General features: G+C 41.3%; 1 protein-coding gene across 5 annotated transcripts in view; it reads left to right on the forward strand.

Annotated features, from left to right (window-relative positions):
* AGBL4 (AGBL carboxypeptidase 4) overlaps positions 1-26,570 on the forward strand; it is a 1,226,144-nt gene that overhangs the window by 703,422 nt on the left and 496,152 nt on the right. The gene's annotated exons all lie outside the window — the stretch shown is intronic.

The following is a 26,570-nucleotide window of genomic DNA, read 5'->3' on the forward strand; positions in this document are numbered from 1 at the left end:
GCTTTGGGGTAGAAATGAACTTGATGTATTTGAAGAACAGAAAGAAGGTCCGTGGTGCTAGAGCAGAGGAGGGAAGAAAGACAGCAGTGTAAGATGGAGTAGGTGGAGGTCATGTCATGGTCATAAGTTTAGCCCTTTTTTTTCATGTGCAGCAGAAAGAGGTACGTGAAAAGATCTGATATTAACTTTAAAAACCTGCTCCCTTTAACAGTATGCAAAATCTGGCTCCATCTTACCATGGTTTTCTCCCTGCTGAGAAATTCCTTCATCATCTCTTCATCCCTTGGTGAGCTCTTAACCATCCATCCATCAAGACCCAGCTCCAGTGGGTCTGAATGACCCCCCACGTCACACATGATTTCTCTGTGCTCCTATTGCATGTGCACATATCTCTATCACGGTGCTCAGAATACTTCTGTCATGGTCAGGATGCTTGTATCTCTTGCAAGACTGAATTTCTTTGGATAGGGGGACTGCATTGTGTCTATTCATCTTTAAATCTCCAGTACTTAGAAAAGTGCTTGCACAGAGAAGGTGCTGAATGTATGCTTGAGTTTTGCTTTATCCATATAGAGCTGCTCTGACTCAGTGAGGAAATGGATAATTAACTAAATTTTGAAATTGGAGGTAGCCAGGGCGGGGGGCATACTAACCTCATAGTCGGGGCTGCAGTTCTCTTTTCTATCAGGTGTGTCTGTGGGCTGCTGGGCATTCAGAGAACTTTTGATCGGCTGAGGCTTTGCTGCTCCCAGTGACATGGACACTGGTACAGCTACCTTCTGACTGATTTTCAAATAAATAGAGATGTAATTTCTGAACAAAACTAAGCCAGAAAGAGCAAAGTTGCCACCCCTTCCACCCTTATTCCTGCCAAATAAATGTTCACAATGATGGGAATCCAGCTTGGGCAAGCTGGAAGCCCTGGGGTGAACTGGGACTCATTTTTGAGAAATACTACATTCTGTAAGGTCTCAGCCCAAAAGGACGGGAACCATTGCTGAATTTATTTTCCAATTTATTCCTGCCTGTGGGACTGATGCCAACCATGCTCTCTAATAAATCTTCCATTAAGGCCTCTCTCCTTCTGTTTGCCTCTTGATCCCATCACCTTTGTCTTTACTCCACGGGATTTATTTATTTTTCTCTTCTTCTTTTTTCCCTTATTGCAATAAACTTGTCAGCTTGCAGAACACTTTCTCAGTCTTATTCTTCAAGACAGAAGCCAAGCTTAGGGAGAAAGGCCTGGCCTCACCCATTCTACTGTCACAGCCCTCTCTTTCATACTTAACACTGCTTTCCCACATCCTCCCCAAAAACCAGACCTAGCTCAAGATTCCCTGTAGAACTCCCTCAGAAAGGATTAGGCTGGTTATGGAGCTTTTGATAGGAAGCTGGCTATCAGTTGAAATCTGAAAAAAGAATCTACCCGTTTCTTCTGTTTTAGGTAACACTTCTCCAAAGTCCACTATGTGATCATTGCCTGGCTCTTCTCCCTCCTTTGGTGCCATCACAGGCAAGGCAGAGGATTCAGATGCAATGCAGCAAAGATTACTCGGAGAAAGTAGAGCATATATGTGATACCTTTGACTGATGACGTTTCTTAGTCTGACATTCAAACCTCACCCCATTCACTACAACTGGATTCAAGCCCTTCTTCATACTCCTCACCAATGATTCCCGCATAAAACCTATGCTTCTGCTCCATGGCCCAGTTACCTTGAATACATCTTGTGCACTCTCACCTCTTGTCCTTTTCATGTGTTTGAGAAATCTTTCCTCCAATTAGAATGAAACCACATTTCATCCCACTGTCAAGATTCAGTTTGACACCACTCTCTTCAGGAATCCTTCCCTGATCAACCCACTCTCTCTCCAATCAAGGTCTACATTATTTACTAGGGTAGTGTTCTGTTTAAGTATTAGCCTCTGGAGTTGAAGCCCTGACTAACTGCCACTGACTAACTGTGTGATCTTAAACGACATCTTTCAGCGGCCACACCACATCTCCCTTACCACACTCATTTCTTATTCAACCCAAGAAGCAGTTGAATGCCTGAGCTATTCCTGCATGGAGGTTAAACAGGCAACTGCTGACATAGTGTGATTTGAGGCTCTCATATGATCTGAAAATGTTTCCTTACTGGCCTTTAGCTAAAGCTTTCAAGGTATCTTATAAAACTAATAAAATTACAATGAAATTCTTAGGATCAACCTCATAGACTTTGGAATCCTAAACTGTCAATTCTGTAAAGACTCTTTGAGGATCAGTTAATTTAATCTTGTTTTGTTTTTTTTTTTTAAAGATTTTATTTTTTCCTTTTTCTCCCCAAAGCTCCCCAGTACATAGTTGTATATTCTTCGTTGTGGGTCCTTCTAGTTGTGGCATGTGGGACACTGCCTCAGCGTGGTCTGATGAGCAGTGCCATGTCCACACCCAGGATTCGAACCAACGAAACACTGGGCCGCCTGCAGCGGAGTGCGCGAACTTAACCACTTGGCCACGGGGCCAGCCCCCTGTTTTGTTTCTAATCTTCTTGTTTTTTAGTTGGAGAAATTGCTTTTCAGAGAGGTAAATGGGTTGGCAAAGACCGTATATGTAATACAGAGTTTCTTTATCAACATGATTGTTCAACAACATAATTCTAATTATCTAGAAGGCAAACATGGCTTGTGTTGGTGGTGTTTTCATTGTCTCCAGTTAAATTGGTAATATGTAAATGTATAAGATACGGTTTCTTTAGTTACTAAGAAGAGAAATCCATTCTGTTTAACTTGGGCAAAAGTAAATGCATTTGAAGGATACTGGAGACTTACAGAGTCAATGGGAGGGAAAGAGACCTGGACTTGAGGGTAAGCAAGAAGCTAAGAGCTTTAGCACCAACCAGGAAGAGGAAGCAATGAAAGTTGCCTTTGAGTGGAACAGTCTGGTCAGGACATGAAGGAACACCAAGTCTTCCATTATTTTCTCTCTATTCAAGCTACAGATTCCATGGAGGCCATATCTGATTAGCCCACACAGGGCTATGTGCTTTGGCATGAGGCAGCAAGGCCTTTCCTTGTGACACCAACAAACTGTACCCAATAAGGAAGGAGTCATTTAAGTACAGGAAATAGTTTGCTGTTAAGAAGAGGAAATAGATGCTGCGCAGCCAAAATTTGCAAATGCCCACTACAGCAAGAATCCTTCAAGCAAAGAAAGTGAAGTAGACGTACCAATAGCTCCCAACCGTAGAGCACCGGTGTATGTCAGGAGCTGTGCATGTATTTTCTTGTTAGATCTTTTTTCTTTTTTTTGAAGAAGAAGATTAGCCCTGAGCTAACATCCGCCACCAATCCTCCTCTTTTTGCTGAGGAAGATTGGCCCTGAGCTGACATTTCTGCTCATCTTCCTCTATTTTATATGTGGCACGACTTCCACACCATGGCTTGATAAGTGGTGCCTTGGTCCATGCCTAGGATTCGAACTGGCAGACGCTGGGCCGCCGATATGGAGTGCACAAACTGAACTGCTATGCCACCTGTCCAACCCTTGTTAGATCTTTTGAACCAATCTGGAAGAAAAATAATATAATCCCAATTTTTAAAATCAGAAAATTGAAGGTAAAAGAGAAGTCAGTTTTCTGCCAAAACTTAGATTCAAAGCCAGATCTGTTTGTTCCTAAAATCCACGTTCTCGCTAATGCTCCAAGCCTTCATGCGTTTCATGGGGCTCATGCATTTCCTGGCACCTAGTGGGTGCTCTGTCGTGGAGGAGCAGGAGGAGTAGGAAAATGCTACTGGCGCTTGCTATTCCCTCTGCCTACAATACACCCCGCAAACTCCACTGGATTCACTCCTTCACTTTGTTTAGATGTTACGTCATCAGAAAGGCCTTCCTTGGCAACCTTGTGTAGGAAACTTATCACCCCCTCCTTTACTTTCTGTCCCCTTATGCTGTCTTTTTTTCTGTATAGCACTTATCACTGCCTGACATATTAATGTGTATGTATATGTATTTGTCTATTTATTCTCTCCCATAAAAACAGGAACTTTGTTTTATACACCAATTTATCCTCAGCATCAAGAACTGTGCTTGGTAAGTAATTGTTTGATGAATGAACAAAACAAATACAATTGGAGGAGCAGTTCTCTGCGCTCTCTCTAACCTCCAGTGTGGCTTGGCCTGGTCATTTACTTCTCTAGGCTTCAGCTGTAAGATGAAAAGGTTGAACTACATCAAGCCCAGCCCCCCTTTGTCTTGTTTCTTACCATCTGAATTCTGTTTATCTGTTTGGGTTTTTGCATAGTGTGCTTGTCTGCTAGCTTTTTTTGAAAAAAACACTTTTGAAAAAACTAAAAAATGTTTGAAAGGCAGTAGAATAGATGATTCCTAAAATCCTACCTCTCCATAAAAGTGTATAGTTGTATCAGTATAAAGTGTTTATTGAACTGCCAGATAGGTTGCAAAGAAAGTCTTTCAAAGAACAATTATGTGTTTCTTTATTGGAAGAAAATAAAAAGTTCCTTACCTCCTACACTTCTGGTTCCCAAGTTTCAGGAAGCTGGTAGATGACTTGCAAAGTTCATTTACTCATTTCAATTACCAAAAACTCTTTATTGAGTCCATTTTTATTATTTTAATTAACATAATAACCCTGAAAAGTGGAAGGTTGTGAAATATATGAATTCAGAGCTTCTAAGATTAATAAGTCCACTGAAGTATGAAAGCTCTTTCACATAATTTTTTAACTGTGAAGATCAATGGTGTAGAAAGAAATCTGCACCATTCCCAGGCAGATGATGGGCACGGAGAAACTGACACTGTCTTTCTTATGATGAAGACCAAAATGTCAGAGCTGACTCCTGTACATCAGCATTTCAGGCAGTTACTTTGTAAGGGGATGACCTGATGGAGCATAGCTGGCACCCCCTTAGGAGCCAATGGCCTTTGAGTATAGGGGTCACTGAAAACGTACTTAAAATCCGTTTGTGGCTCTTCACTTCTTTTACGATCCATCTTCATTCCACAGCACGGCTTACAAGGCACCATATGATCTGGCTCCTCTCTTCCTTTTTGACTTCATCTTTCGTTACTCCCTAACTGATTCACTCTTTCATTCACTCATTCATTCATTCAATAAAAATTACTTAGGGGGCCGGCCCGGTGGTGTAGCGGTTAAGTTCACATGTTCCGCTTTGGCGGCCCAGGGTTCACTGGTTCGGATCCCAGGCGCAGACATGGCACCGCTTGTCACGCCATGCTATGGTAGGCATCCCACATATAAAGTAGAGGAAGGTAGGCATGGCTGTTAGCTCAGGACCAGTCTTCCTCAGCAAAAAGAGGAGGATTGGCAGCAGTTAGCTCAGAGCTAATCTTCCTCAAAAAAAAATTATTTATTTAGTGATTACTATGTACCAGACTTGAGTTAGCCACTAGGGCTTCATGATGTGCAAACAGAGACATGACCTTACTCAGTGGAATAACATTAAGCTATAATGAAGTACAATGATGTATGTTATCCTAGGGTAGTACAGGGATCAGAGGGGCAGAGAGGGGTATAACTAGTGTAGGTGGGGGGAGGACTTCCCAGAGGAAGTGAGACCAAAGATAAGTAACTCTAGACCTAGTAGACTGGGCATAGTAGACCCTTGTTAGACGGTTCCGTGGCTTGACAACTCAGCTCACCTGTAGACTTAGTCCTCCCCACGTAGGGGGCTCAGTCCTATCCTGCAGATAGTGGTGTAAGAGGCACTGGCAAGAAATGAAAGTTCATCCAATTTCCAGGATTTTTTCTCAGAATCCTGACTAAGAACTGACCTAACTCAGCTCTAAGCCAGGATGATGGGTCTCTGTTTTGCCTTTACTTCTGACTCCCATGTCAGTCTCCATTCCAACCTACTATTTGTTCTGACCCTGATAACCTGATGCTTGGTGTTGAATCTATGCTGCTGGCGTCTTGCAGCTTTCATACCACCACAGTAAGTCTTCTGGCACCGTTAGGGAAGACTGCCCTTCTCTGCATCAGGCCTTCCAGGGCTGTGCCATATCTCAGTCTTTGTTTTGTGGTCAGTGTTTTGCCTTCCCAGCTCAAATCCCATACCTCACAGCCTGCCGTTCCTTAGACATCCACAGGTCATCAAGTCATGATCACTTTTCATGTGCCGCAATGGCCTGGCCTGGCTTCCTTATCTACTATCTGGAGACTGATACCCTAGGGGATCTCTCCTCAAGATTCTCTTTCTGTTCCCCATGTGTTCATGCTATCCTTTCATTCCTGGTACTGTAGATCTTGCTCCTGATTCCCTTTTTCACAGTAGAAAAGAATAATTTCCACAGGACCTGGCTTGGAACCTGGTATGTACATCATCTCTGCTAAGTAATCTTACTCTCCTCCTTCTTGCCGATTCTCATCTCATCTCCATCTCCTTGAGACTGTGATTGTACTTTCTGCCCTGGAGAGCTGAAAGTCACTTGCTACCCATGCCCGCTGCCCCTCCTCATTTTTCTCCTTGGCAGTCTGCTTCCTTAGCTGCTGACTCAGTCTTGGCTCCAACATCATTGTCTCTCATCGCCTATCCCCTTGAGCTTTGAAACTTAGTTTTTAGACCATTTTTCACTTTGCTTTTTTTTTTTTTATTAATGTTATAATAGATTACAACCTTGTGAGATTTCAGTTGTACATTTTTGTTAGTCATGTTGTGGGTACACCACTTCCCCCTCTGTGCCCTCCCCCCACCCCGCCTTTTCCCTGGTAACCACCGATCAGATCTCCTTATCAATATACTAAATTCCACCTATGAGTGGAGTCATATAGAGTTCGTCTTTCTCTGACTGGCTTATTTCGCTTAACATAATACCCTCGAGGTCCATCCACGTTGTTGTGAATGGGCCAATTTTGTCTTTTTTTATGGCTGAGTAGTATTCCATTGTGTATATATACCACATCTTCTTTATCCAATCATCAGTTTCTGGGCATGTAGGCTGGTTCCACGTCTTGGCTATTGTAAATAATGCTGCGATGAACATAGGGGTGCAACGGACTCTTGAGATTTCTGATATCAGGTTCTTAGGATAGATACCCAGTAATGGGATGGCTGGGTCATAGGGTATTTCTATTTTTAACTTTTTGAGAAATCTCCATACTGTTTTCCATAGTGGCTGTACCAGTTTGCATTCCCACCAACAGTGTATGAGGGTTCCTTTTTCTCCACAACCTCTCCAACATTTGTCACTCTTGGTTTTGGATGTTTTTGCCAATCTAACAGGTGTAAGGTGATATCTTAGTGTAGTTTTGATTTACATTTCCCTGATGATTAGCGATGATGGACATCTTTTCATGTGTCTATTGGCCATATTCATATCTTCTTTTGAGAAATGTCTGTTCATGTCCTCTGCCCATTTTTTGATCGGGTTGTTTGTTTTTTTGTTGTTAAGCAGTGTGAGTTCTTTGTATATTATGGAGATTAACCCTTTGTCGGATAAGTGGCTTGTGAATATTTTTTCCCAATTAGTGAGCTGTTTTTTTGTTTCAATCCTGTTTTCCCTTGCCTTGAAGAAGCTCTTTAGTCTGATGAAGTCCCATTTGTTTATTCTTTCTATTGTTTCCCTCAACTGAGGAGTTACAGTGTCCAAAAAGATTCTTTTGAAACTGATGTCCAAGAGTGTACTGCCTATATTCTCTTCCAAAAGACTTATTGTCTCAGGCCTAATCTTTAGGTCTTTGATCCATTTTGAGTTTATTTTGGTGTGTGGTGAAAAAGACTGGTCAATTTTCAATCTTTTGCATGTGGCTGTCCAGTTTTCCCAGTACCATTTGTTGAAGAGACTTTCTTTTCTCCATTGTAGGCCCTCTGCTCCTTTGTCGAAGATTAGCTGTCCATAGATGTGTGGTTTTATCTCTGGGCTTTCAATTCTGTTCCATTGATCTGTGGACCTGTTTTTGTACCAGTACCATGCTGTTTTGATCACTGTAGCTTTGTAGTATGTTTTGAAATCAGGGATTGTGATTCCGCCGGCTTTGTTTTTCTTGCTCAGGATTGCTTTAGCAATTCGCGGTCTTTTGTTGCCCCATATGAATTTTAGGATTGTTTGTTCAATATCTGTGAAGAATGTTCTTGGGATTCTGATTGGGATAGCATTGAATCTGTATATTGCTTTAGGTAGTATGGACATTTTAACTATGTTTATTCTTCCAATCCATGTGCAAGGAATGTCTTTCCATCTCTTTATGTCATCGTCAATTTCTTTCAAGAAAGTCTTGTAGTTTTCATTGTATAGATCCTTCACTTCCTTGGTTAAGTTTATCCCAAGGTATTTTATTCTTTTCGTTGTGATTGTGAATGGGATTGAGTTCTTGAGTTCTTTTTCTGTTAGTTCATTGTTAGTGTATAGAAATGCTACTGATTTATGCACGTTAATTTTATACCCTGCTACTTTGCTGTAGTTGTTGATTATTTCTAATAGTTTTTCTGTGGATTCTTTGGGGTTTTCTATATATAAGATCATGTCGTCTGCAAACAACGAGAGTTTTACTTCTTCGTTACCTATTTGGATTCCTTTTATTTCTTTTTCCTGCCGAATTGCTCTGGCCAGCACCTCCAGTACTATGTTGAATAGGAGTGGTGAAAGTGGGCACCCTTGTCTTGTTCCTGTCCTCAGAGGGATGGCTTTCAGTTTTTGTCCATTGAGTATGATGTTGGCTGTGGGTCTATCATATATGGCCTTTATTATGTTGAGGTACTTTCCTTCTATACCCATTTTACTGAGGGTTTTTATCATAAATGGGTGTTGGATCTTGTCGAAAGCTTTCTCTGCATCTATTGAGATGATCATGTGGTTTTTGTTTTTCATTTTGTTGATGTAGTGTATCACGTTGATTGACTTGCGGATGTTGAACCATCCCTGTGTCCCTGGTATAAATCCCACTTGATCATGGTGTATAATCTTTTTGATGTATTGCTGTAATCGGTTTGCCAAAATTTTGTTGAGGATTTTTGCATCTATGTTCATCAGTGATATCGGCCTGTAGTTCTCCTTCTTTGTGTTGTCCTTGTCAGGTTTGGGGATCAGAGTGATGTTGGCTTCATAGAATGTGTTAGGGAGTTCTCCATCTTTCTCAATTTTCTGGAACAGTTTGAGGAGAATAGGTATTAAGTCTTCTTTGAATGTTTGGTAGAATTCTCCAGAGAAGCCATCTGGTCCTGGACTCTTATTTTTGGGGAGGTTTTTGATTACCGTTTCTATTTCGTTGCTTGTGACTGGCCTATTCAGATTCTCCATTTCTTCCTGATTCAGTTTGGGGAGATTGTAGGAGTCTAGGAATTTGTCCATTTCTTCCAGGTTGTTCAATTTGTTGGCATATAGTTTTTCATAGTATTCTCTTATGATCTCTTGTATTTCATTGGTATCTGTTGTGATTTCTCCTCTGTCATTCCTAATTTTATTAATTTGCGATTTCTCTCTTCTTTTCTTGGTGAGTCTGGCTAGGGGTTTGTCAATTTTGTTAATTCTTTCGAAGAACCAACTCTTTGTTTCATTGATCCTTTCTATTGTCTTTTTTGTTTCAATATCGTTTATTTCTGCTCTTATTTTTATTATTTCCCTCCTTCTACTGACTCTGGGCTTTGTTTGTTCTTCTTTTTCTAGTTCTGTTAGGTGTCGTTTGAGGTTGCTTATGTGAGCTTTTTCTTGTTTAGTGAGGTGGGCCTGTATTGCGATGAATTTCCCTCTTAGGACTGCTTTTGCTGCATCCCAAATGTTTTGGTATGTCGTGTTCTCATTTTCATTAGTCTCCAGATAAAATTTGATTTCTTCTTTAATTTCTTCAATGATCCATTGTTTGTTGAGAAGCGTGTTGTTTAGTCTCCACATTTTTGCACCTTTCTCTGCTTTTTTCTTGTAGTTGATTTCTAGTTTAATAGCATTATGATCAGAAAAGATGCTTGATATTATTTCAACTTTCTTGTATTTATTGATGTTTGCTTTGGTTCCCAAAATATGGTCAATCCTTGAGAATGTTCCATGTGCACTTGAGAAGAATGTGTAACCTGCTGTTTTTGGATGAAGTGTTCTATATATATCTATTAAGTCCATCTTTTCTAATTTTTCATTTAATTCTACTATTTCCTTGTTGATTTTCTGTCTGGATGTTCTGTCCATTGGTGTTAATGGTGTGTTGAGGTCCCCTACTATTATTGTATTGTTGTTGATGTCTTCTTTTAGTTCTATTAAGAGTTGCTTTACAAATTTTGGTGCTCCTGTGTTGGGTGCGTATATATTTATAAGCGTTATGTCTTCTTGGTGGAGAGTCCCTTTTATCAATATATACTGTCCCTCTTTATCTTTCTTTATCTGTTTTGCTTTGAAATCTACCTTGTCTGATATTAGTATAGCGACACCTGCTTTCTTTTGTTCATTATTAGCTTGGAGTATTGTTCTCCATCCCTTCACTCTGAGTCTGTGTTTGTCTTTGGGGCTGAGGTGTGTTTCCTGGAGGCAGCATATTGTTGGATCTTGTTCTTTGATCCATCCTGCCACTCTGTGTCTTTTGATTGGGGAGTTCAATCCATTTACATTTAGAGTGATTATTGAAATGTGGGGGCCTACCACTACCATTTTGTGTCTTGTTTTCCGCTTTTCTTCAGTTTCCTTTGTTTCTCGTCCCATGGTTTAATCTGTTCTGATGTAGAGCTGCTACTCTCTGTTGTTGTCCTTCTACTTATCTCCTCTGCTCTTGGTTTTGTAGCCCCTTTCCTTTTTTGGATTTTTCAGGAGTGAGGGTTTTCCTGAGGATTTCCTGAAGAGGAGGTTTTGTGGCAATGAACTCCCTTAATTTTTGTTTATCTGGGAAAGTTTTTATTTCTCCATCGTATTTGAAGGATATTTTTGCTGGGTAGAGAATTCTCGGCTGTAGATTTTTGTCCTTCAGATTTTTGAATATATCATTCCACTCTCTTCTAGCCTGTAAAGTTTCTGCTGAGAAATCTGCTGATAGCCTGATGGGGGTTCCTTTGTAGGTTAGTTTCTTTTGCCTGGCTGTCCTTAGTATTTTCTCCTTGTCGTTGACTTTTGCTAGCTTCACTACTATATGGCGTGGAGTTGGTCTTCTTGCATTGATAAAGTTTGGAGATCTGTTGGCTTCTGTCACCTGAAGATCCATCTCCCTCACCAGATTTGGGAAGTTCTCAGCCATTATTTCTTTGAATAGGCTTTCTGCCCCTTTCTCCTTCTCTTCTCCCTCTGGTATACCTATAATCCTTACGTTGCATCTCCTAATTGTATCTGATAATTCTCGGAGAGTTTCTTCATTTCTTTTTAGTCTTGCTTCTCTCTCCTCCTCTGCCTGCAGCAATTCTATATTGCCATCTTCCAAATTGCTAATTCTTTCCTCCATATTATCGGCCCTACTGTTCAGAGCATCTAGATTTTTCTTAATCTCCTCTATTGTGTTCTTCATTTCCAATATTTCTGTTTGGTTCTTCTTTATCGTATCAAACTCTTTTGTGACATAGCTCCTGAACTCGTTGAGTTGACAGTCAGAACTCTCTCTTAACTCATTGAGAATTTTAATGATGGCTGTTTTGAAGTCATCATCATTTAGGTTATATATCTCATTTTCTTTGGGATTGTTTTCTGTGTATTTGTTACTTTCTTTCTGTTCTGGAGATTTAATGTATTTTTTCATATTGCTTGATGTTGTTGATTTGTGCCTCCGCATGGAGATAGAGTTTAGTTGCTCCTTTCACTTGTTTCAGCTGCTGCAGTGGGGGAGCAGCTGTTTATACTGCACCAACCAGGAACCCTGTCCGCAGTTGCTAACTGGGCCTGGGCCCCTCCTCGTAGCCACAGTGGCCCTTTGGATTCCCTCCTCTGCTGTGAGGGCCGTCACAGGGGGGCTTCAGGCTGCTGGTGCCTACTGTTGCAGCCCACCTAGATGTGCTCTCTCCTTGGGGTCTGCAACAGTGTTATGGGCTTTTCCAGCGGCCAGGGGTGGGATCACTTATATTTGTCGCTCCGTTGCTGTCGGCACCCACAAAATCTCACTTGTCCTCTATGGGTCGCAGGAGAGCTATTGGCATCTTCTACAGTCTGTGGTTAGTTCACCTAGCTATGCTGCTTTTGCCCTGGGGTCTTCCAGCCTTGTGGCTGGTGGCTGGGTGCCTTCTACTGGTGCTGTGCAGAGGCTTTCCCTAAGGCTGCTGTGAGCCTGTAGGGTTTCCCCCTAGGCTACGAAGCTGGGTCTCTGGAACTCCCCCCAGCCCCAGTCCTCTCCGAGATCTCCGGCTATCCCTAGTCCCACGGGGCGGGCAACGGCAGCTGGGGGTCGCCCCGCCCTCTGGGATTCTCTCCGGGCCTCTCCCGGAGCCGTGAATGCTCGGCGTGGCCCCTCTGCTAATGGCAGACAGAGAGCTTTGTCTGCTGCCCGGGCGGAACTCCGGCGCTTCCCGTCCGGGTCGCAGAGCCGGCCTTTGAAACTTCCCCCAGCCCCGGTCCTCTCCGAGATCTCTGGCAATCCCTAGTCCCACGGGGTGGGCAACGGCAGCTGGGGGTCGCCCCGCCCTCTGGGATTCTCTCCGGGCCTCTCCCGGAGCCGTGAATGCTCGGCGTGGCCCCTCTGCTAATGGCAGACAGAGAGTTTTGTCTGCTGCCCGGGCGGAACTCCGGCGCTTCCCGTCCGGGTCGCAGAGCCAGCCTTTGAAACTTCCCCAGCCCCGGTCCTCTCCGAGATCTCCGGCAATCCCTAGTCCCACGGGGCGGGCAACAGCAGCTTGGAGACCTCCGTACCCTCAGCGACTCTCTCTGGGACCCTCCGGGCGCCGCGAACACCAGTCGGGGTCTCCCCGCCAATGGCGGGGAGAGACTCTCCCCGCGGGCTCAGGTGTGCAACTCCAAAGTTTCCCTCTGCGTTTAGGAGTAATTGTGGGGGGTTTAGGTAGGGTTCTGGTCACCTGTTTCCACCGTCGCTCCTCTGTTGTGTGCTCGCTCCTGCCCTAGATGTGTGTAGATCCTCTGGGGGCGTCCGTTGGAAGAAAGCCACTTGCGGGTACTAGGCTGCTCGTCGGGTCGGAGAGTTTTCACCTATTTCCACATCCTCCCGGAGGAAAGTCCGTCCGCCTTCCGATGTATAGTCGCGTGGGTCTCTCAGACGTCCTGAGATGCTGTCTGGATATCCTTTGTCAAGCGATAAGTGTCCAAATAATTGTAGACTGGAAGGGGGAGAGACAAAGAGGACTACTCATGGCGCCATCTTGGATCTCCGTCTACTTCACTTTGCTTTTTTGGCTAAGCTTCCTGGATTTGGCAATCTGGAATTTAGGCCATTTCCTGGCTTCATGGACTCCAGGCCTCTTGAATCTACTCTCATGATGTATTCCTCAATCTTTCCAGTGGGGTCTCAGTTCATTTCACTTAGTGAACAGGTACTTACTGTGCTACAATTTGGATGCCGGGGGTAGAGGGAAGGAGATGATAAATCAGACAATGCTTCAGATGGTCCTGTTTCCTATATTTCTTTGTCTACTGCTAAACACCACCCCCCAACCTTGGTCATGCCTAGCCTGTAGTACCCCAACCAGTGAGTACAGGGGAACAATCTATAACTACGTTATATTGGGGTGCCATTATGATGAGAGCCCCCCTGCTTAGTGAACTAAGCCAAGCTCTACACTTACAGTCTGGAATACCTCACAGTGGCTTCTCACATGGTAGGGCTGAGTGACAGTGAATCTTTTGGCTTGAAAGCTCTGATCTGATGGTAGTGGAAGGAGAAGCAGGAGGAATCCAGAAATAAACCAGGGTACTACATTATGTGGGACCCTGCCACTGTGGGGGAGAGGAAGGAAGCCTTTGTCTGGATGATTAATGCCTTTATCTTTTCTCTGAGAGAAGCAGTGTGTGAAGCTCCCATAAAACCTAACTCATGGAGCAGCTTAGAGGCCCCTCTACTGCAATACCCACACCTACCCTGCTCTGCTAGGAACTCCCTAACCAACCCGGGCTTAGACCTCCTTGTCCCAAGCAGGCCGCTGACAATCAACCTCCTTACCTCTCTGTCATTATCCCTTCACCCACACATATTCAATTCACAAATATCTTCTACAAGTCTACCATGTGTCAGATGCTGGGTTATTCACTTGTGAGCGAAAAACAGATATGGTCTACCATGTAAAAATTACAACCTAGTTGGAAACGTAAACCATAAGTAAACAAGCACATATACATATATAATTGTAAATTGAGGTAATGCTTTGAGGGGAAGGACCAGTTGCTCTAAGGGAGACTAACAGGAGAGTCTAACTTAGGTGATGATGGGGAAGATAACATTTGAGCTAAAACAAAAATGAAGAGTAGAAGTCAGCTAGGCAAAGGAGGGAGTTAGTGTGGAGAATGGGATGGATAGAAGGAAAAGTATTCAAAGTTCCTGAGACAGACTATGAACTTGGTTCATTTGACAAAGTGAAAAAGTCATGTTAAAGACTGGATTTTGTTCCAGCATAATTGGAAATTGTGGAAGAGTTTTAATCCAGGAAGTGAGATGATCCCATTAAGCTTTGAAAAGGCTATGTGGGGAAGGGATTAGAGAGGGGAGGAGTGAGAAAAAGGAAACTGGGTTGGGTTGGGGACTTTTTCAGCAAACTAGGAAAAATGTAGAAATAGAGACAAGCAGACAGATTGGAAATACCTTTTGGAGTTAGAATTTAAAGACCTTAATGAGATGAGGAATGTAAAAATTTTAGTAAATGGTTTTAAGCCAAAAAATGTAATATCATGATTAACCTTTCTCTTACTTTCACATCTCCTATTCAATCCATTAACAAATCCTATAGTCTTTAACTTCAAAATAGGTTCCAAATCTCACAACTTCTTACCCCCTCCACATCCACACCTTCCACCCTCACCTAACCCATCATTATTTCTTGCTTGGACCACTGCAATAGCTACCCAAATGGCCTCCTTGCTTTCACTTCCCTTCTCCGCACCACAGACTACTTCTCTACTCAAGAGCTTCTATTAAAATGTAAATCAAGTCATTTCATCACTCTCAGTATCTCTACCCTACAAGGCTTCTCATACAAAATCTTACCAAGGCCTGCAAGTCCCTATAATGTGGTCCCCTCTCTTCCTGTCTAATTCGTTTTCTACCAGTCACCTCCTAACTTACTCCTGTTCAATCACACTGACCTTCCTGATGTTCCTAGAGACACACCAAGCTTATTCTTGCCCTTGGAACTTTGTGCTTGCTGTTCCCTCTGGACCACTATTTTCTGGGATACATATATGGGTTCTTTCCTCATGTCATTCACTTTCTACTAAATGGTTACCTCTCTGACCACCCTAACCAGAACAGCCCCCTCCATTACCCTCTGTCCCATTACCTTGCTTTATTTACATTCATTACATTTATTATTACCTTACACTATATTGTATATCAATGTTTTTTATCTCTCTTTCTCACTAGAATTTAAGTTCCGTAAAAGCATGGAATTGCTTTTTTACTTCTGCTTCCCCAACATTTAGAGGAGTGTCAACATGGGAAGCTCTCAGCCAATATTTATTGACACATAATTTATCATCCCAACTGAAAGTGAACAGAGAAACTAAAATAAAATTTTGTGTATTTTTGAAAATATTCATGTATTGACCAGCAATTGTTTTATTACATTGGACTTACAAAACAATTATTTTCAAAATCAAAATTTGTTCTAAAAATAAAATTAGTATACATCCATGTACATTAAAGCAAAATTTTTTTAAAAACTTATTTATATTTAGTTTCTTAAATCAATGAAGTTATTTTCGGCATACTTTCACATGCTTCAATCACTTTCTTAGCTACATGCATATCTAATACTAATAATGTCATTGGTATTTTTATGAAGAATGTTTTCTATTACAGTTTTATTATTTGTGGTTTTTGATGGCATTGCTTCAGTCTTCTTCAGAATTTCATTTCATGGTTAGTAAGTTTGAAATTGTTGACACATTCTACTGATTCTTCTTTGTAGATCATAATATTCTTAAATAAAAAACATTATCTCTATAGATACTGATGTACCTGGTAAACTTAGAGCAAATTCTCCTAAATAGGGGGCAGTCTTGGTTATAAGATTTTAGTATTGAAATACATAAACATTTCAGTGCAAACATTTCCATAATTACTATCTTGTTTATTCCCTTCAGAGAAATTTTCTTGGATAAATGTTTTTATAAAATAACTTTTTTCAAATAAGGTGCTTCTTTTTGATTTTTAAAAATTTTCACCAGATGCACATGCTGCAAAATTGTAGGCCTTCTCAATTTCATTCCAATCTGGTGCAATATACATGTATCCAATTAAAAATAGGAGCTTCCTCAAAAGATTCTCCTCCTAAAGTGAGGGATCCCAAAGTATAGTCATTGAAGTCCACAGTGAGATCTCGTACTCCAGTTGTACTTTCATCACTGAATTTGTGCAGTGCCTCCCTTGCTTTTGTAGAGATAAATGTCATGTCTTCTTGGTTAACAGCTTTGTTTTTAATACTTGCAGTTTGATAAAACCTTTAAAAGCTGAAATACTTTGGTGTTTCATTTGTTGAACATGTGATTAAAGATTTCCAATTGATTTTGAACAAAATGCAACCAAAAGTTCTCATTTAGAGATCTCTAACAAAATTTAGGAGTCTCATTAACAGCAACAACAAAAAAAGCAAAATCAACATTGATTAACAAAGTAGCTTATTAAAGGCTCAAAATCTCTAAAGTCTCATTGTTGGCAGACAGTAAAGAAAATAAAGACATATGCCTTCCTGAATCTTAAAAAAAATTTTTTTTGCTTGTGTTTTAGCGTGAGCTTCATAAAAAATTGTTTAGTTCACTTTGTGTAAATTTTGAGAACTATGGTTGCTATTTTGAAGATGGAAAATAAAAGCTTGTTTGGATGCGATTATGATTTACATGGACACTTCAAACCAATTCAAAATAAATTTCTACTCCTTAGGTTTGTTAACAAGTGTATTGCTTTTACCAAAATTTGTATTCATATTATCATAACAAAAAATAAGTAATTTTATTTTTAATATTGAACTCTTTTCTTTTTCTTTTTTTTTTTTTTTACTGAATTAGCAGTATCATTATCACTAACAGTATTTTACATTCAATGGAATGAATTTCCAAAGATTTACTTTGATTCCGTGAATGGGATGAAAATAACTGAATTACATTGGAATTAAGTTAAATTATTTTCTGTTTGAAACATCTGATGACGCTGATATAAAGCTGGTGGTTTTAGTTCTTCTAATAGAGAAAAGACATTAAAAGCACCAGTTTATATATAAGAAAACTTGGGATTAAAAATGAGTGAACCGATTTTAGAACAGTCATGCACTCTAAATAACAAGCAATGCTACACATCACTCCGAAGTGTGGCTTTTCCTTTAGAGTGCATGACTGTTGTAAAATAATTTCAATCATTTTTCTTCTATGCTTCTGCTTTTACATGTGTAAATTGTAGTCTTTGGGCATAAGTTTTCTCAAAATAACTGTTGAATCAAGTAGATATGGATGTTTCTTCAGCAGGATTGTGTCTTCTGGTTTTTATGTGGTCTTGTTATCCGTACACCCCCTATGGTGGATCATAAATACTGACAAGCATTTTATACAAGTTATGCCTTCATCACTGAATGTCATGAGAAATGGAAAGTTAGTACTTAACTTTCCTAAAACATGTGCTTTTGTGTTTTTGAGCTCATTAGCTGGTGAAAGGGTTTATTGCAAATTCTTTTTGTAATATGTAACCAAAATGTAAAATAAATAATTTTAGATTTACAGCATATGATAAATATGCTGAGAGCAATCAGACTATTCTCTATAAGCAGGACTGCTCAGTGTCTATTTCCCAAATATATTTCACATTCACCTCACCTATAGTTTTCTACAGTTCCTATTGATCCCACCAACTGCTGACCTGGAGGCTCCATGCATCTGGCAGGTTGTGGCTTGAGTTACAGCACGATTGACTGGTACAGCAAGCAGCCAGCAGGGGCAACACCTTTGATTGCTTCTCCCACCACCATCTGGGATCTGAAGGAATTAACTGCCTTCCTGTATCTGAGTGCACACACTTAGTTTTATCATAGAGCACACCTCTTTGAAAGGGAGATATTGGTTACATTGGGTCTAGGAAGGGTAAGGAAGAGAAAACAGGGTTATCACTGATTTTCTTTCATAACTGTGTTTATATGGTTCCTCATCCCTTGTCCCCATCCCCATCCTTGTCCCCTACCCTACCTGCTCTGCCCAGTTCATACCCTAAGCACGCTTAGTGTGAACTTGGAATCCATTGTACTGAACCAAGAGATAGTGAGATGCCAAATATCCATCATACAGAGCATGGTAATTTACCGTTACTGAGCACCTATTACATGCCAGGCACCAATCTCATCTCTAATTTTCACAACAAATCCGTGAGCTTGATATTATTTTCATTTGACAGATGTGTAAACCCAGACCCAAGTCTACATGACCGATAAGGAGTGGAAGTAGGCTGGAGACTAAGCCCACATTCTTTCTACTATACGATGACTGCATTTCTAAAATGCATCCAAAGCTGGAATTGAACACAGATCTGTCTATTCATTCAAAACCTGGCTCTACCTAACTTATTTATTCATTCATTCAAAAGATTTATTGAGTGCCTTCTGTACACTAGATTCTATGCAACATGACTACAAAGAGATTCTAGCCTAGTGACTTCACAACTGGAAACTTTTTATTAGTCAACCAATAATGCAGCAACAAAGTAGCTTGGATACAAAACTTTGGTGCAAACCTGAAACTTGGCAGCTGTAGTCTACCACCCCATCCCAAAGTGTCCACCATTCTGATACTGCCTCATATACCATCCTATATCCCAGCAAATGATAGTTTTGAAAACATAATCCTTTTTACCTAAGAGTCACAATAACCCTAAAAGGGATACAGGACACATTTGAGCAACCACATTTTACACAGAGGCACAAAGAGCGAAAGAGTCCTGCCCAAGGACTATAGCTTGGCCTAGAACCCAACTCCTAGTTCCTTGTCCAGTGTCCTCTTCCTGCTGCCTCTCAGGAATCTGGTATTGGAGAAGAGAGAGTACATGACTTAGAGCCTTTCCTTGCATGGGGAGCCTGTCACTGGAGTGTCTGGCTGCATTAGCATTCTGCCAGCAGCCACACGTAGGTAGGAATATTGTCACTGTCCATGACCAGGGGGAATAATCAGTCTCAGCTATTCCCCAGCTCTAAAGCAGCCAAAGTAATTGGGTTTAATTTTAATTTTTTTAATGGCTTGGAATTAATAGAAGCAGCTGCTGCCACAGTGTGTGGGTGTCCTTCTCCAGAAGGCACAGACAAAAAAAAAAAAAAAAAACCCTACACATAAAATAAACTCTGAAAAATAAACAATAGAGTGTGTAGGACAAAAAGGTTAATTCAAGAATCGAGCAGTGTCTTTTTGTTATCAGAAACTCGGCTGGCAATATGTAGCACTGTCTCTCTCCTCCCCTGACTAGTGCCCATCAGCCCCTGATAAGATGGTAATCTGATTAGACACTGGGTGTAAAAATGTGTTGCCTGTATCTGAGCACTCCCCCACTCTCTCTTTCTCCCCCTCCCTGTGACTCACCAGGAGATTAGCTGTGACAAAGAGCGGAGAATGATAAGAATAGATATGCTGGTGACAGGAACACTATTATAATTATTTGGAGGAAGGTAGGATTGGAATTAGGAGTGGGTCCCATTTGCCTATGGAGGGTGCATTTATAATGTGGGCATCCATGCCAGGCACCTGGCTGTGCCAGACACCAGAGAAGAGAAGGAGGGGCCAGCTGTCTCAAGGCAGGCGATGGTCTGTGTTGTTCCAGCCAAAGGTAGGCTAAAGGCCATATGTTGGCGTGACCAGAGATTCAGCTGCTCTCATGAAGCGAAGTGGGTTCAAATCTTACCTCAATTTCAAATATACCTGGGAAAATGGATGCCAGTTTGCTTCCCTCCCTTGGGTAGACAAAGTAGAGGAACCAAGAAACTGTTTCTGCCATTGCAGTTGTTGGATGAATTTCAGATAGCACAGCTTTGGTGTGGTGGGAAGAATATGTGTTATTAGTCAGTAGTGTACATGAAACAGGTAGCATGTTGTTGGCACACAGGAGGTGCTTAAATTTAATATCTGTTACTCCCTTTGGGAGTATCTGAGTGACTTTGTTTTACATACCTCCTTTAGAACTGACAACCTGAAAAGATTGATTCTTTGTTATTTCCCTTTCTGCTACTTTGAAAAAAAAGTTGTGTCTACTGGCAAAGAAGACTCTGGGCTTGGAATCCATCTGTCCGTATCCATATTTTCTGCTTGATCGGAGAGGAAATTAGGGCCCCTGTCTTTCAGGGCTCCTGAGAGGGCCAGGGAGTGCTGTTGTTTTAGAGAGCTTATGTGCTTACTCCGTTGGATCCTAGGCTTCTCCTCTTCCTCTGTGCTCTGGTAACTTCTAAAACAATGCATTGGGAGTTTGGAGAGAAGACAGAGAGGATGATAAATGGAAAGGGATCATTCATTCATTAACTTATAAATGCACTCACTCATTCATTCAGCAAAAATACTTTGAGCTCCTCTTCAGGGCCAAGCACTGTGCTAAGTGCTATGGATTTTGAGATGAATCAGAAACACTGCAGTGTCCACAATTAGTATTCAGAGCAATTAGTTCATCCTGGAGTTGCTGACAAAGACTGCAAAGAGGAAATATCATATGAACTGGACCTCGCTTCTCTACATAGGGATGCACTCTGTAGAAAGGTATGGGAAAGGCAATTACCGACAGAAGGAACAGCATTTAAAGAGGCATGGATTGGGGCCGGCCCCGTGGCAGAGTGGTTAAGTTCGGGCGCTCTGCTGCAGGCGGCCCAGTGTTTCATTGGTTCAGAGCCTGGGCGCGGACACGGCGCCGCTCATCCAGCCACGCTGAGGCGGCATCCCACATGCCACAACTGGAAGGACCCACAACTAAGAATATACAACTATGTACCAGGGGGCTTTGGGGAGAAAAAGGAAAAAATTTTAAAAAATCTTTAAAAAAAAAAGGGATGGAGGTTTTTGAGAACATAATATATTCAGGGTATGACTCACAGCTTTGTATGGAGAAAGCACAATATACATATATTGTTGTGGCTGAAATTATTTACTCTACTAAGTTAATCTCTTAAAGTTCATTCGGAGACATATTCATTTATCCAATTCATAAGCATTTTGGAGCACCTCTTCTATGCAAGGCTCTATAGGTCCTTCAGAACCAGGGATGAACAATATATAGTCCCTGCTCTCAAGCAGAACTCAATCTAATGGTAGAGAAAGGCATATACTCAAGTTGATATAATGTAATGGAGGCTACAATAGGGAGGTGTATATAGTATGATTGTTAATGTGTTGAGTATCTCCATACATATGTGTGTGTATGTGTGTACACTCACTCACTCACAAGTGCACGCATGGCTGAATCTGAAGATGTGAGTTATAGGCCTCCCTCACACATGTGGATGTCCTCTTCAGTCATCAGGAAGGACCCAAGGTGATGGCTTGTTCCAAGAGCTGGATGAGCCTTTAGTGAGTCCTGAGAGCACACACTACAGGTCTTGAAATTGTCCTGCAGCTCTGGCAGGATCAGGTGTTAGACTCTTTCCTTTCTGGAGTCTTCTGGGGAGTCATGGACAACTTGTTTCTTTTAAGAAGAAGCATTTCTGAGCCTACTTTCATTTTTATCATATCATTGGGTTAATAGGAATAACTTGAGAGGATTGTTGGGAGGATAAAAGGAGTTAACACATTGTAAAGTGCTTAGAATGGTCTAGCACATGGTCAATGATAGATATATAATATTAGAAATTAGTATTATAGTAATAATTGTTATTATTGTTTCCGTCAATATCTCAGATTATCTGTGTTAAATGGAATCAAAAGGCTGCCTTGTCTAATCAAACATCAAGTACAGGAACTTTCTTTATGGGATCCTTTAAAGTTTCCCATACTTGTACTCCCCTGTAACATGGGCCTTTCTACTCTCCCATCAGCTGAATATTAAAGAGTTTCTACTTTTTTCTGAGCTAAAATATACTTTCCTAGGGTGCTTACCATTTATCTTTGGAGATGAGTCTTCTTTTCCTTTTATCATTGTTTTTTTTTTAAATAAGCAAGTATTTTTTTAAATTTCTCTTTACCATTTCCAGTGAGCAAGAGAGGGGCGAGGTGACACTCTTCCCATCTTCAAGAAGCCTACCTTCTCTTTGAAGAAATTTCCATTTACTTTTGTTAGTCATTGTTAGGAGACAAACCAGGTGATAAAATGTTTTTTAATATCATATGTCAAAGTAGAGAAAAACTAATGAAAAATGAATAATTAGAGAAGGCTTCAGAGAGGAGGTATGTTAAAGAATAGGCATTTATTTATAAGTTCTTTTGTTTATTAATTAGTTCATTTTTTTAAATATTAAAACCTTTATTGACAATCTACAATATGCCACATCTATGAGTAGGCGTTTACCCAGAGGTAAGGTGGCAGGGGAGGCAGTCCAAGTGGAGGAAAGATCAAATACAAAGACATAGAGGTATTGGAGGTTTGGCACAAAATTGTGTTAGGGAGTTGTGAATAGTTTGGTATGACTAAAACATAGGGTTCAAGGAGGGAGAAATGGCTGCTGATGCTGGAATCTCAGGGAGATCCTGGGGAGGCTGTGAGCCAATCTAAAATACGAGGCTTGGGAGTTTTTTGAAGAGCTTTTAGCAGGAGAGTGTTGGTGAGAGTACTGTGTGACCAGATTTTTCTGGAAGCAGAAGGGAAGCCTATGAGTTCTATGGCAAGAGGAGAAAGGTGAGTAGAAAGATACCATAGGGACTATGAGCACAGACTTCAGAGTCACCTTAGCCTGCATCTGGTACAGGCTCTGCTGCTTACTAACCTTGCAACCTCAGGGAATTTTTTACCTCTCTGAGCTTCGATTTTTCTCGTCTGTGTAAAGGAGATGTTAATAGCCCCTCGCTCATGGGTTATTGTGAGAATTAAATGATAATGCATATAAAACATTTAGCACCATGCCTGCGACATAATGAAAACATAATAAGCAAAATAAGAGAAAAACCAGAAGTACACTTCAAATGAGAGACACATTTCTCCCTCATAGTCCCAGCCCTCTTTTCCTTGTTCTTTGCATTACTTGAAAGTCCTCCTGAATTTGGCCTGCTGAGCCCTTCTCAGATAGATTTTCGTTTGTATCCTTAGCAGAGTCGGGAAAATCTAAGCCCTGAGCAGCATCTCAGCTTCCTTGAATGATTACCCCAGGGCCTATTACCTTCACTCTGTCTGCAAATCAGGTTAGGCATCCGACCCACTCAGGAGAGGAGCTGGGACAGCTACAAGCATTAGATGAATTCTTCTGATAGCACATAATCAAATTTGGTGGAGACAGCAGGCTCTCAGAGTCAAGTTGCTAAACTTGGCTAGAATAGGAGAAAACCGGGGTGATTGGATTTAAAGCATGGACCTTGATCAGATATACTAGTAAATGAAGAGTTGAAAGCATCAGCATCATAACCTAAGGGGCCTATGACTGTAGGAATCACTTGAGTATGAAGACGTGCTCACCTTGTGCTCCAGGGGACTCAGACTCAGACCTCTCAGAGTCAGGGCCTGAAGTGACTATCACAGACCATTGCCTGGAGACCTCCAGACCTCTTTTACTGGCATTCTTCCTAAATAGGAATCTAGAACCCAGAGACTAGCTCATTCCACCAGCCTCACATTCCTGCATGTTCCATCACATCATAGATGTGGGCCATCATCTGTTCTCTCTTTACTCTCATCCTTGCACTGGTCTGCTCTCTCTCTAATCTTGCTTTTCCACTACTCCTTTCTCTCTTCAGCACTTTCCACTTTCTACTGTTTCCTCTCAACCTTAGCTCTATGGTTGATAATCTCACTTGGATTCTCAATCTTTTAGTCCACTGCATCCTTTATCTCTTGTCTTAACCAAACTATGCTTAATACATGATACTCAAGAAATATTTGCTGAATAAAACAGTGAACTATGGCCTCACTATCCTGGAGGCCATTACTTCCCCCATTGACCTCTCAGCAATTGCTCATTCTCCTACTCTCCATGTACAGAAGGATCAGGAGGGGACAAGTTTCCTCTTCCCTCCCCATGCACCTTCCAGGCCATTATTTCTCTATCTCGTTACTGGTAGCTCCAAAATTTCAATATGGGAAGGTTTAGGGTAGCAATCTGGTTAGAAATGAGGAGTGCCTAGGAAGTTTGTCTTAAAGCTATATTTGCATTACAGGAAGACTGTTGTCATTTGCATGTTAATTCCTCCTGGCTTTGGTAGCAGGAGACAAATGGGCTGTATTTGTAGGTCTAAGCACACTCCTAGACAGCCTTTGATAATACCACTGACCTTTTTGTGAGAAGCCCTCTTCCTTTGTTGCTTATGCTGTTCTGTTTACATGCTGTCCTTGTAGGTACCTTCAGGATCATCTTAGACCCTATGGCCTATCACTTCAGCCACTTTTTCTAATCTAGTCAAGTCTGTCTTGTTTTCTACACCTGTGCAGCTGCTACCTTGTCCTTTTTCTGACCGTTCTCGTCTATCACTTGGACTGGCACAATCATGGTACTTTACTACTTTCCCTTACTTGAAAGGTACCCTGTGACCTCAGGATAATATTGAAATTCCTTAACATGATTTAGGTAGTCCCTTTCTAATCCGGCTTCTGCCTTCCTCTTTAGGCACATTTTCGTGATTTCCCTTCTCACTCTTTGTCCTTGAGCCATGATGAATTCCTTGCAGTTCCAACATTTTACTTGTTCCCTCTTGCCTCCTGGCCTTTGCACACACTTGTATGTGGAATGCCAGAAGTCCATAATTTATCAAGAGGGTCCATGGAGGAGTGGTATATATACAGGACTTGGAGTCAGGTAGAAACAGACCTGAATCCCAACTCTGTCATTTACCAGCTTGAGGCCATGAGTAAGCTGCTTAACTTTTATGAACCTCCGTGACCACATCTACAAAGTAGTGAGGATTAAATGAGGAACTGAATGAGCCCCAGAAACAACCCTTACTAGGTATATAATGTCCATTCCTTCCTTTCTCTTTTCTCTCACTCCTCTCTCACTCTCCACCTACTTTTCCTTTTGTCCTCTTCTCTGCATTCCACTTAATTTTTGGGTGGGATTCATAATATCCAGAGCTATAGGAAAGCAATACAAGCCACTGCATGTATAAGCATTGGTGCCGTGTAACCTTTGCTCGTCCACAAGAATCCCACAGCCTTACCTTCCACTGTCCACTTGGATAGCCTTGAAGAGTCAACAAGGTAGAAGCAAGATTCTCCAGCAAACATTAGCATGTGATAATGCTCTTGGAGTTCTTAACAGTTTTCTCCAGGCTGCCCTACCTGGAGCCAGCACTATTCTTGCTTTTCTTGACTTTATCTCTAATACCCTCCTCCTCACGTTGTCCTCCCAATTCTCCTCTGCTCTTTGGCTTCTCGATTGAATGCCAAGCCACTATAGGTGAACCTTACATCTTCCACCCACTGTGCCAGAACCCAGCAGGAGAATCCTTGCCCTTAAGGAGCTTCCAAACAAATCCTAGTGCATAAGACTTAGAAAGCAGTTAATAAAAAAGCAAGAGTTACTACAAAATATAGAAGCTGAACTGGCCTGGAATTGTCAATGGATGATTATGGAAAAAGCCCAGTTTGAGATGGGTTTTGCAGGAGTAATAGGTTTTGAAGAGACAAAAATGAGAGGCATTCTCTTCAGGGAAACAGCATGAATAGTTTGTATATCATAAAGCATGAGAGGTGCAGTGAGCCTATGAAGTGGGTGAATGTAAAGAAGTTACGGGAACTATGACTGGAACATTTTGCCTTTTCTCATGTATGTGTTTCAGCGTTCCTTATTGGAGAATGAGCCTGATGGCTTAACAAAATTGCCTACACAGTGTATTTTAAAGTATTATTTCCCAAGTGCTTCTGTGGAAAATTAGTCTCATGGAATGCTCTGTAGGAAAATACAAGTAATAATTTAAACAAATGTGGGCTATTCTTTCCTCCCCCTTGAATATTCACGATGCATATTAGCTTATTTTAAAAGGTCTAGTAATACAAAACCCTGACCTCCCTCGGAAAAGTAGGCCTCCACCATTTACGTCACTATAACATCACACTCTTTATTTCCCCTCAAAGCACTTTTAGAGTCTGTAACTATACTGTATATTTATTTCTAATATTTTATTGACTGCTTCCCCACTAGAATATGTACTCCATGAGGACAGACACCTTGCCTATCTCATATGCCTGGGCATATACTAGGTGCTCAAAATAAGAATAAACAATGAATAAACATTGTTTAACTTTGCATTCTCCAAATAGTTGATAAAGGGTAGGGTGAGAATTTGAACAAAGTGCTGCCAGAATCCAGTCTCTTTTTGATAATGATGATATGTGGCATTGTACACCATCACCTCCTAGGGTTCTTGATGTTACAGTTTTTCTCTTGGACATTTATTCCTATCTGTTACCTTTTGA

The sequence above is a fragment of the Equus przewalskii genome, chromosome 2, assembly GCF_037783145.1.
Source record: "Equus przewalskii isolate Varuska chromosome 2, EquPr2, whole genome shotgun sequence".
NCBI classification, from domain to species: Eukaryota; Metazoa; Chordata; class Mammalia; order Perissodactyla; family Equidae; genus Equus; species Equus przewalskii.